Here is an 8,826-nt window from a genome sequence, read left to right as displayed (position 1 = left end):
AGGAGAAGCTTAGGAACTTCCAGGATATCGTTAAACGTTCCAACATCCGAATTGTAGGGGAACCAGAGGGGAAGAGGAACAGCCATGAGCGGAAACCTTATTTGAACAAATAGTAAAGGAGAGCTTCCCTAATCTGAAAAAGTCAATAGACTTCCAGGACATCCAGGAAGCTCAGAGAGTCCCAAAGAAGTTGGACTCAAGAAGGAACACACCAAGGCACATCATAATTACATTAACCAAGATTGAAATGAATAAGAGAATTCTAGAAGCAGAAAGAAATAAGGGGACTGTCACCTACAAAGGACTTCCCATCAGACTGTCAGCGGATTTCTCAAAAGAGACCTCACAGGCAAGAAGGGTCTGGAAAGAGGTATTCCAAGTCATGAAATCCAAAGACCTACAACCAAGATTGCTCTATCCAGCAAAACTTTCATTTAGAATGGAAGGACAGATAAGGTGCTTCTCAGATAAGATCAAATTCAAGGAGTTCATCATCACCAAGCCCTTATTACATGAAATGTTAAAGGGAGTTATCTAAGAAAAACAAGATAAAAAACATGAACAGTGAAAGGACAGCGAACTCACAGTTATTAACAACCACACCTAAAACGAAAGCAAACTAAGGGGACAGCCAGATCAGGAGCAGACCATAGAAATGAAGATCACATGGGGGGTTAGCAACAGGGGATAGGGAGAAGGAAAAGAGGAGAGAAGATACACAAAATAAGTAGCATTGACAGTTTGTAGAAAATAAATGGGGGGGGCAGGAATAATAGGGGAAATATAGAATCTAAAGAACTTTAGACACGTGATCATAAACTAAGGGTGGATGGTGGGGGAGGGGGTGTGCTGGGTGGAGGGGAATGAAGGAGGAAAATAGAACAACTGTAATGGCATAATCAATAAAATATATTTTAAAAACTAGGGAAAAATGCTACACAATGTTGCTCTGACTGGTTTGGCTGAGCATCATGTTACAAAGCCAAAGGTTGCCAGTTTGATTCCCAGTCAGGCCACATTCCTGGGTTTGAAGTTTGATTCCCAGTTCAGGGGTGGGGGGCGTATGAGGCAAGCAATTAATCTTTCACTCTCATATGCATCTTTCTCTGTCTCTCTTTCTCCCACCCTTCTCCTGTCTTGGAAACCAAATAAGTAAATGGTATTTTAAGGAGCAGAATTTGTGGTCAGTTAAATCTACCAAGTAGTTCACAATTTTTTAACTAAGCAGTCTTCTCTATGGTGTGAATGACTTAAGTGACTTAGAGTGTTGCGATAAAACCGGGATAATGATAGGATTCTAAAAATTACTGCATTTCCCCCCCCCCATCATTACCCTTGCAGTAACCAAAACCACCTACATCTCTTGTTTCCAGTTGCAAGTTGGTTTTGTCCATGTGTTCCTTGTAGTCATTCCTGAAAGCCCTCCTGTCTTTCAGCTTCTATAGTCCCCTCTGATGACTGTCAGATTATTCTCAGTTTCAGTGTTTTGGTTATATTCTGCCTGCTTTCCTGGTATAGTGATTGGATTCCGGTTAAAGGGGATATCCTATGATATGTGTCCCTCGCCACCTGGCCTATTTCATTTAGCATAATGGTGTACCATCCAAGCATGCTGTTGCTGAAGGTAGGAGCTGCTTCTTTCTCTCTGCTCATTCATATTCCATTGTGTATATGCATCATGGTATTTGGATCCTCTCAATTTCTGACAATCTGTTTTCTTGCTTTCTGATCTAGCCTATTGTAATGGCACTCCTATGAATATTAGGGTGCATGACTTATTGAGATTGGGATTTCAGGATTCTTAGAATATAACCTGGTGAGTGGAATTGCTGGGTCAATGGACAGTTCCATTTGTAGTTATCTGAGGAAATTCCATCTTGTTTTCCACCAGTCTGCCATCCCCCCACAGTATATTGGGATTCTCTTTCCTCCACCTCCTTTCCAACACTTGTTTGCAGCTTTACTTGTTATGGCTCTTCTCACTGTGTGAAACTGTCTCTCACTGTGGTTTAACTTTGCATCAGTCTCTCTGATGGCTAGTGTTGCTAAGCATCTTTTTCATGTGACTGTGGGCCATTTCTCTGTCCTCCTGGGAGAAGTGTCTTTCAATGGAGTAGTCCTTTACTTCATTGAGTTGTTTGTTTGTTCTCCTGCAGTGAAATCCTGTAAGTTCCTTACACATCTTGGAGATCAAATCCTAAATTTATTTCTTGATTGATTCTTCCCTTGAGAATAATGGAGTGACCTTCAGGTTCTCTCTTAATGGCCTATGTTCTCAAGTATTTTGTCTGATGTAACTATTGCTAACTCAGCTAATTTTTACTCTGTCCATTTGCTTATAAAATTTGTTCCAATCTATTTCTTTTAAGTCTGTTTATATCTTTGTTTTCAGTTGGGTGTTGTTGCTTTTTTGGCAGTGTATGTGTGGGTCATAATTTCTTACCCATTCAGTTACTCCATTTCTTTTAATGGGAGCATTTAACCCATTTATATTGAAGGTTATTATCAATAAGTACCCATTTCTTGCCATTTTTTGTGCCTGTTTTCCTCCTTCTCCCAATTCTTTTTCTCTTCTTTTCTTTCAGACTTTTTAACAACTGCTGGTTGAGTGAATTTGCATTCTTTGAGTCTTTGAGACCCAACAGCACTGGGTGAGTGGAGGTGTATTCTTTGAGACTTCCTTTACCTTGGCAGCTTCTTACTGGGTCTTTCATTTTAATTGACAGCCTTGCTTGATAGAATAATTTGGCTTGCAGGCTCTTGTTCTCATTACTTACAATATGTGTTGCTATATTCTTCTGAGTTGGAGTGTTTCCAGTGAGAAATCATCTGCTCATCTTATCAGGGCTCCTTTGTTTGGTGCTTCCTTTTTCTCTCTTGCTACCATTAAGGTTCTCTGTTTTCAAATTTTGCCACTTTTATAATGCTGTGTGTTATAGTAGATCTCTTTGGGTTCCTCTTCATTGGAATACTCGATGATTCCTGAATTTATCTGACGTTCTTTTCTCATCAAATGCAGAGTTTTATGTCACTGATTTTTCAAATGGATTTTTTACTCCTTGATAAAAGGAATGGAAAATTTCTCTTCTTCTTATATTTCTATATACTACAGAACTATACTCCTATTTCTATAGGAGAAGAGCGAGAGAAAGAAAAGCTTTCTGCAAAAGTAATGGGAGAAAATTTTCTGATTTGATGAAAGAAACAGGACCTCTGTCAACTTCTGTGCCTGGTCATGAAGGGGCTGTGTTTGTGTGTTCCAGACAGAGAGCAGCAAGTCTCCGACCTCCCTTTGTTTAAAACTCCTGGATTCTTTCCCTTCTGTGTCCTCTGCAGCTAAACCCACCTTCTTTCAGATTAGAAGGGAAGGTCAGCACTGCTCTTTCTCATTGTGTTAACCTTTACATACACATGCTGGTGTGACCTGTGGTTTCTCCTTAACTCAGGAACCAAAAGGGGATAGGAGGGATTTCCTCTTCATCACAGTCTGCCTTGTGCACACTCTATGCAAGGGCCCCTGTTCTCAGCACCTCAGCTGAGGTTGGAAAAATCTTTCCACAGAATCTGCCATACATTGTTCCTGGGGAAATTTGACTCTTGTTTGTTTACCTTTTACCAGGGGCACAGCCTCTGCTTCTTTGGGACCCTCCCTTGTACCCAGAAAACTGGCCCTATCTCCCTGTGTCCATGAGTCTGGTGGGCCAAACCCCAAATCTCTAAAATGAAATTCTCAGTTTACTGTGTTTTTAGAAGAAACTCTGTTGAATCTCTAATCTCTACAAAATAAGTCTTCCAACTGTCTTTTCCAACTTTAGACTAATAGGTCCAATTCTAAAAGCAATCTGAAAATAAATTTAGAATTTGTTATTAAAAACGTTTTTTTTTTTTTTAGTTACAGAATTTCACATTTACCTTGTGTGTACTCTCTGAACATCCTAGAAAAGGTTGTATAAGGTATGTCCTTTGACTAGCAAATGTCGTGTTCTTTTTTTATTTTCAAATACTGTGTTGATTGTGCCGTTAGACTTATCTCAGTTTCACCCTCTTTCCACCTATTCTTTGCTCAGTACTCCTATTTCCTCCAATATTCCCACCTCTGACTCCATGTCCATGGGTTTTGCTCATGAATCCTTTGGCTTCTCCATTTAGTATACTTTTCTCAACATCTGCCTGTCTACTTTATACCTTTCAAATAAGCCTTTTACTCCCCACATCTTATTCCCAGTAGTCTCTCTTCCCTTCTGAACCCATTTATGCCATCTCCATTTTGGTTTCCGAAGTAATGTGGAGTTTGACAATATATTACTATATCTTATGCATTATATATCACAATATAATATGGACTACTTCTATGAAACAAAATATGCTTGTTTGACTTTATGGCTGTACCATGGTGGAGATGCGTCCACCAAACTAGCATTTCTCAATTCTCTGTATCAAACATAGATCATTTTCTCTTTTAACATGTGATTTTCCAGGCACAACTTGTAGGTCTTTTATGGGACACTGTTTAGAACCCAGGAGATATCTGTATTTATTTTCAAACTTTGCAGTTGAGTCTGTTAGTCTGTCAGAACTCTTTCAGGGTTTATATATTTATTTTTGCAAGTTTATTTGTTTTTTTTTAATACTGAGTAAGAAGAGTCGGTATACCTTATAATCTCCAAAGAAGTTTAAACTATACCCTGAGTATGCATCCAATTGTAAATTTGGAATGAATGGCAAGTTAATACAAAATAGATAATTAGTAACAAAAAAGAATCCAGAGTACTAATTGTCATGCAGTGTCTTATTTTGTTTATTGTGTCCTGGACTTTGATGATAAGTACACTTTGCTTAATTATAAACATAATGCCTATATGTTGGTATCTTTTTAGTCTGGACTGTATATACTTGATTGTGTTGCTACATACCTCCCTAATTATGACTTAAATGCAGTATACTGTTCCCCTTTATTAAGATATACTACTGAAGAGAAACATTGTGCTGCATTAAAGCAGTAATTAGTATAACATTTAATGCTATATTTAACATTATCTACTTGATAATTATTATCAATTATTATTATCAAGTAGATAATGTTAAATATAACTTTAAATGTAATGTTATATTTAATCCATCCAACAGTGCCCGTGTGGTACACAGTAAGAATTGAGAACAAGTCATTTGGTGAAGTCTCTTAAAGTGCTTTAAATTTGAGGTCTCCAAGATGGTTAAAAATCTTAAGGTGTAATCTCTTCTGTGTATTTCAGGGTATATGAGGCTGAAGAGAAAGCAGTATCCAATGTGAAGAATAGAGGAGTGTCTGGAGCTCTGAAGAATACACAGGTCTGACTGGACCAAGGGCAGAGGTCACCAATTTTGGACCAAGACAGTGGTGGAGGCGGTTCATCTCCAGTCAGATTCTTTTCTAGTTTTTCTCAACCATGCTCTGAGCACAGAGAAGGAGAATGTGATTGGATTGTGCATAGGAGAGGTGAATGATGACACAAATAATGACTCTAAGTTTACATTTGTCAGAACTAAAATACACAGGGCTGCTGAAAAGGTTGACATTCTTCACATTTATTCTGTCATCATCTTCCAACGTTCTGATAAGAGAAGTTATCGAGTCAAAATTTCTCCAGAGCAACTATCTGCAGCTTCAAAAGTGGTGGAGAGGATGTTTTAAATAACAGGTTGACTGATGAGAGTAGTGAGCTGGTATCATTTCCATCCTCATGTAACTGTTTAGCCTTCACATGTTGATATTCACACACAAGCCATGTAGCAGATGATGGATCGAGGCTTTGTAGGACTTACATTTTTCTGTTTCTTAGAAGATAAAAACACAAAAACCTTTGGGCTACTCTACACTTCCTTTCAAACAATTCAGGCTCAATAGAACTCAGAGTATGACAGAACTGAAATCCCAATCCATATTGTACCTCATGTCAACATTGGGAACTTGCAGCAGTTGACCTGCCCAAGGTCCTGTGCCAAGAGGAGCAGGATACAAATAGAAGGATTCAAAGTCTAACACATCTGGACTCAGTAACCAAGATCCATAATGGCTCAGTGTTTACCAGGAATCTGGGCAGTCAGATATCAGCAGTAAGTAGGGCTCTCCTGCAGTGGTTGGAGGACAGAAGGGAACAAAACTAATAGCATTTACTGAAGTTGCAACAAGAAAAGGAAGAGCTTTTGCAAGCACTTTCTTGTCTGGAATAAAGTCCTCTAGAAATTAGTGAGAAAAAAAACGGGGTGGGGGATTGAAAGGATTCATGTATAAAATTAAGTAGGCTCAGTCAGCTTTGAGGAAAAAGTTGGAAGGACTCACACTACCTGACTTCAAGACTTACTGGAGTAATTAAGATGGCATAGTTATAAGCAGCTGTTTTTTAACAAAGGTGCAAAAGCAATTCAATGGAGGAAGAATATTCTGTTCAACAAGTGATGCTGGAGCAACTGGCAAAATGTATCTACCTACTTACTTGCACAATAAGGCAAGAACACGAATGTTGATATAAGATGCGCATTATATATAAAAATTTAACTCAAAATGTGGCATGAACTTAAGTGTAAGATGTAAAATTATACAAAGTTTAGAAATAGCCCTGGCTGGTAATGCCAGGTGAATTGACTGGGAGTCTGTGAACCAAATGGCTGTGAGTTCAGTTTTCGGTCTGAGCACCTTCCTGAGTTACCAACCAGGTTCCCCAGTTAGTGGCATGCAAGAGGCAGCTTATCAATATATTCTTCTCACATTGATGTGTCCATCTCTCTCTTTCCCCCTTAAATAAATGAATAAATACATAAGTAGATAGATACACAAGTTAATACTTTAGTACATTAAATATTTAATAATTAAAGCTTACCTAAAGTATTAGAAACAGAATCATAGACAAAAGTTTATTGTCTTGGTTTATGCAACATGTTTTCAGACCTCAGCCCCAGATACATACCTAAAAGGCGATGTTCACATATTAGACTTTATCAAAATAATAAAAAAAAAAAAACGCCCTGCCAGAAATTTTATAGGAGTATATTGTTGAGAGAACTAGTAGCAAACCTTGTCTAATTAATTTAGAATATTTAGCAGGAAGAACCAACACTACATTTAGACAGTGGGCAAAGTGCCTAAATACATATTTCACTTAAGAGAATAGCAAGTAAGCACAAGAAGACCTGTAATTTAAAAATGCATATATTATATGACCCAACAGTTTAATTCCTGGACATTTATCAAAGGAACATGAAAACCTTTGTTGACAGGAAAACATGTTCATAAATTTGAGAAGCTGTTTAACACACTTCAAGAGGAAAGAAATAATCTCAGTAAGAAAGTGCAAGCCTTGTAAAGACAGGGTCCTGTGAAAGCTGCAGATGTAGATCTAGCAACACCTTTGATACAGCCCAGTACTACTGTTGATTCTCAGAAACACTTGAACCCTTCCTCCAAAGAAGCTCCAGGAATCTGCTTACAGGATAAGATTCAGTGAGGGAATAAAACCAAGTGCGGTTCCAAAGACCCTTTCCAAATGATATCTTCTGGGCATTGATTCAGTTGCTTTAGTGAAGAGTGCTTCGTGTATTGAGAAACAGTTTGTATATAACTTTTCCATAGCAGATAGAATAGGTTTTCTCTTGCAAGTTTTCTGCTTCTGAATTTTCTTTGACCTATAGAACTGTGTGATACAAGAGAGTGCTTGGCCATCTTGCATTGTTTCAATGTATACATTTCTACAGTTGTATTGCCTATCTGCCTATTTTTCCCTTCATTGCAATATGTCTACTCTTTGCCTTATGGTTTGAGTGTTATCACTTTGTGTACTCATTGCCTTATCTGTGGGTCTTGCTCCTAATTATAATTAAATTTAGGTTTGTTCTGACAGTGGCTCACTATGTGAAATCTAAAACTAATTAATAATCCAGTCCACTAATAAAAAAGCAATATAAAATTATTAGTTTATTGATTGGTTTTAATGCCATCTAAAATTAATATGTGTATAAAATATGAAACAAGCATAGTGTGCTGGATTCATATTGGCTTTTTGATAATGTTTGTAACACTTGACAAGTTGAGATGACTGCCAAGTATCAAAGAAAGGGGAGCCTGTGTATATGAAGATGCCATTTGTGAAGAAACTGGGGTTTGTAGGCAAGTCAGTGGACATATAGGCTCAATATTCACACGTCTCAAAATGTCTTACTGCTTTAGTTTATGTAGGATACATGTCTAAGGGAAAAATATGTAAGGGGTTCTGCATTTAGGATGGGCAAATTTCTGTAATTGGTGATTGTGTTCCTTACTTACATCAATGTCTAAAAGATACATTTTCTTACTTCAATGTTCCTCTCACACTTACAATCTAAAATTGGCTAAAAATGCAAAGTTTTCTATTAGGGAAAAGATCCAAGTATTTAAGTAAAGTGTAAACTTCCACAATAATCAAAAGTCCAGACAGAAGAAAAATGTTCATGGAATGTGACTGAACATTATGTCAACACTCGCAGAATCAGAAAATCCCACTCCCACACTCACAACCCGCACTTATGAGTATCTCCCTTAGCTATTTCATGCAATTTGGGTCCAAACTCTTTGTATAGAAGTGAGGATAGGTGTGAGAGTTAACATTTTACTTGGAATTGATCCTAGTGATCAGATTGTACCAGAACCCAGATGCTGCTGAGTTTTTAACCCTTTACAATCAGAGTTCTGTGGCCCATCACACTTCTTTGTCACTTGTTTCATGTGGGAGGTAAGTCTTGGAATGAGAGCAATATGGTTGACAGAACTTGGTCTATTTATTCTTTTGGTAGTCCTGGGTGTTTTCAATAATATTG

General features: G+C 37.8%; 1 pseudogene; it reads left to right on the top strand.

Moving 5' to 3' along the window:
- The first annotated feature begins 1,591 nt into the window (after nucleotides 1–1,591).
- LOC128627117 (lys-63-specific deubiquitinase BRCC36-like) lies at nucleotides 1,592–6,210 on the top strand (annotated as a pseudogene).
- Nucleotides 6,211–8,826: the final 2,616 nt, after the last annotated feature.

This window comes from Artibeus jamaicensis, unplaced genomic scaffold (assembly GCF_021234435.1).
Source record: "Artibeus jamaicensis isolate MK-2021 breed Jamaican fruit bat unplaced genomic scaffold, CSHL_Jam_final contig_3184, whole genome shotgun sequence".
Taxonomy (NCBI): Eukaryota; Metazoa; Chordata; class Mammalia; order Chiroptera; family Phyllostomidae; genus Artibeus; species Artibeus jamaicensis.
This window is presented reverse-complemented; position numbering and strand designations above follow the sequence as displayed.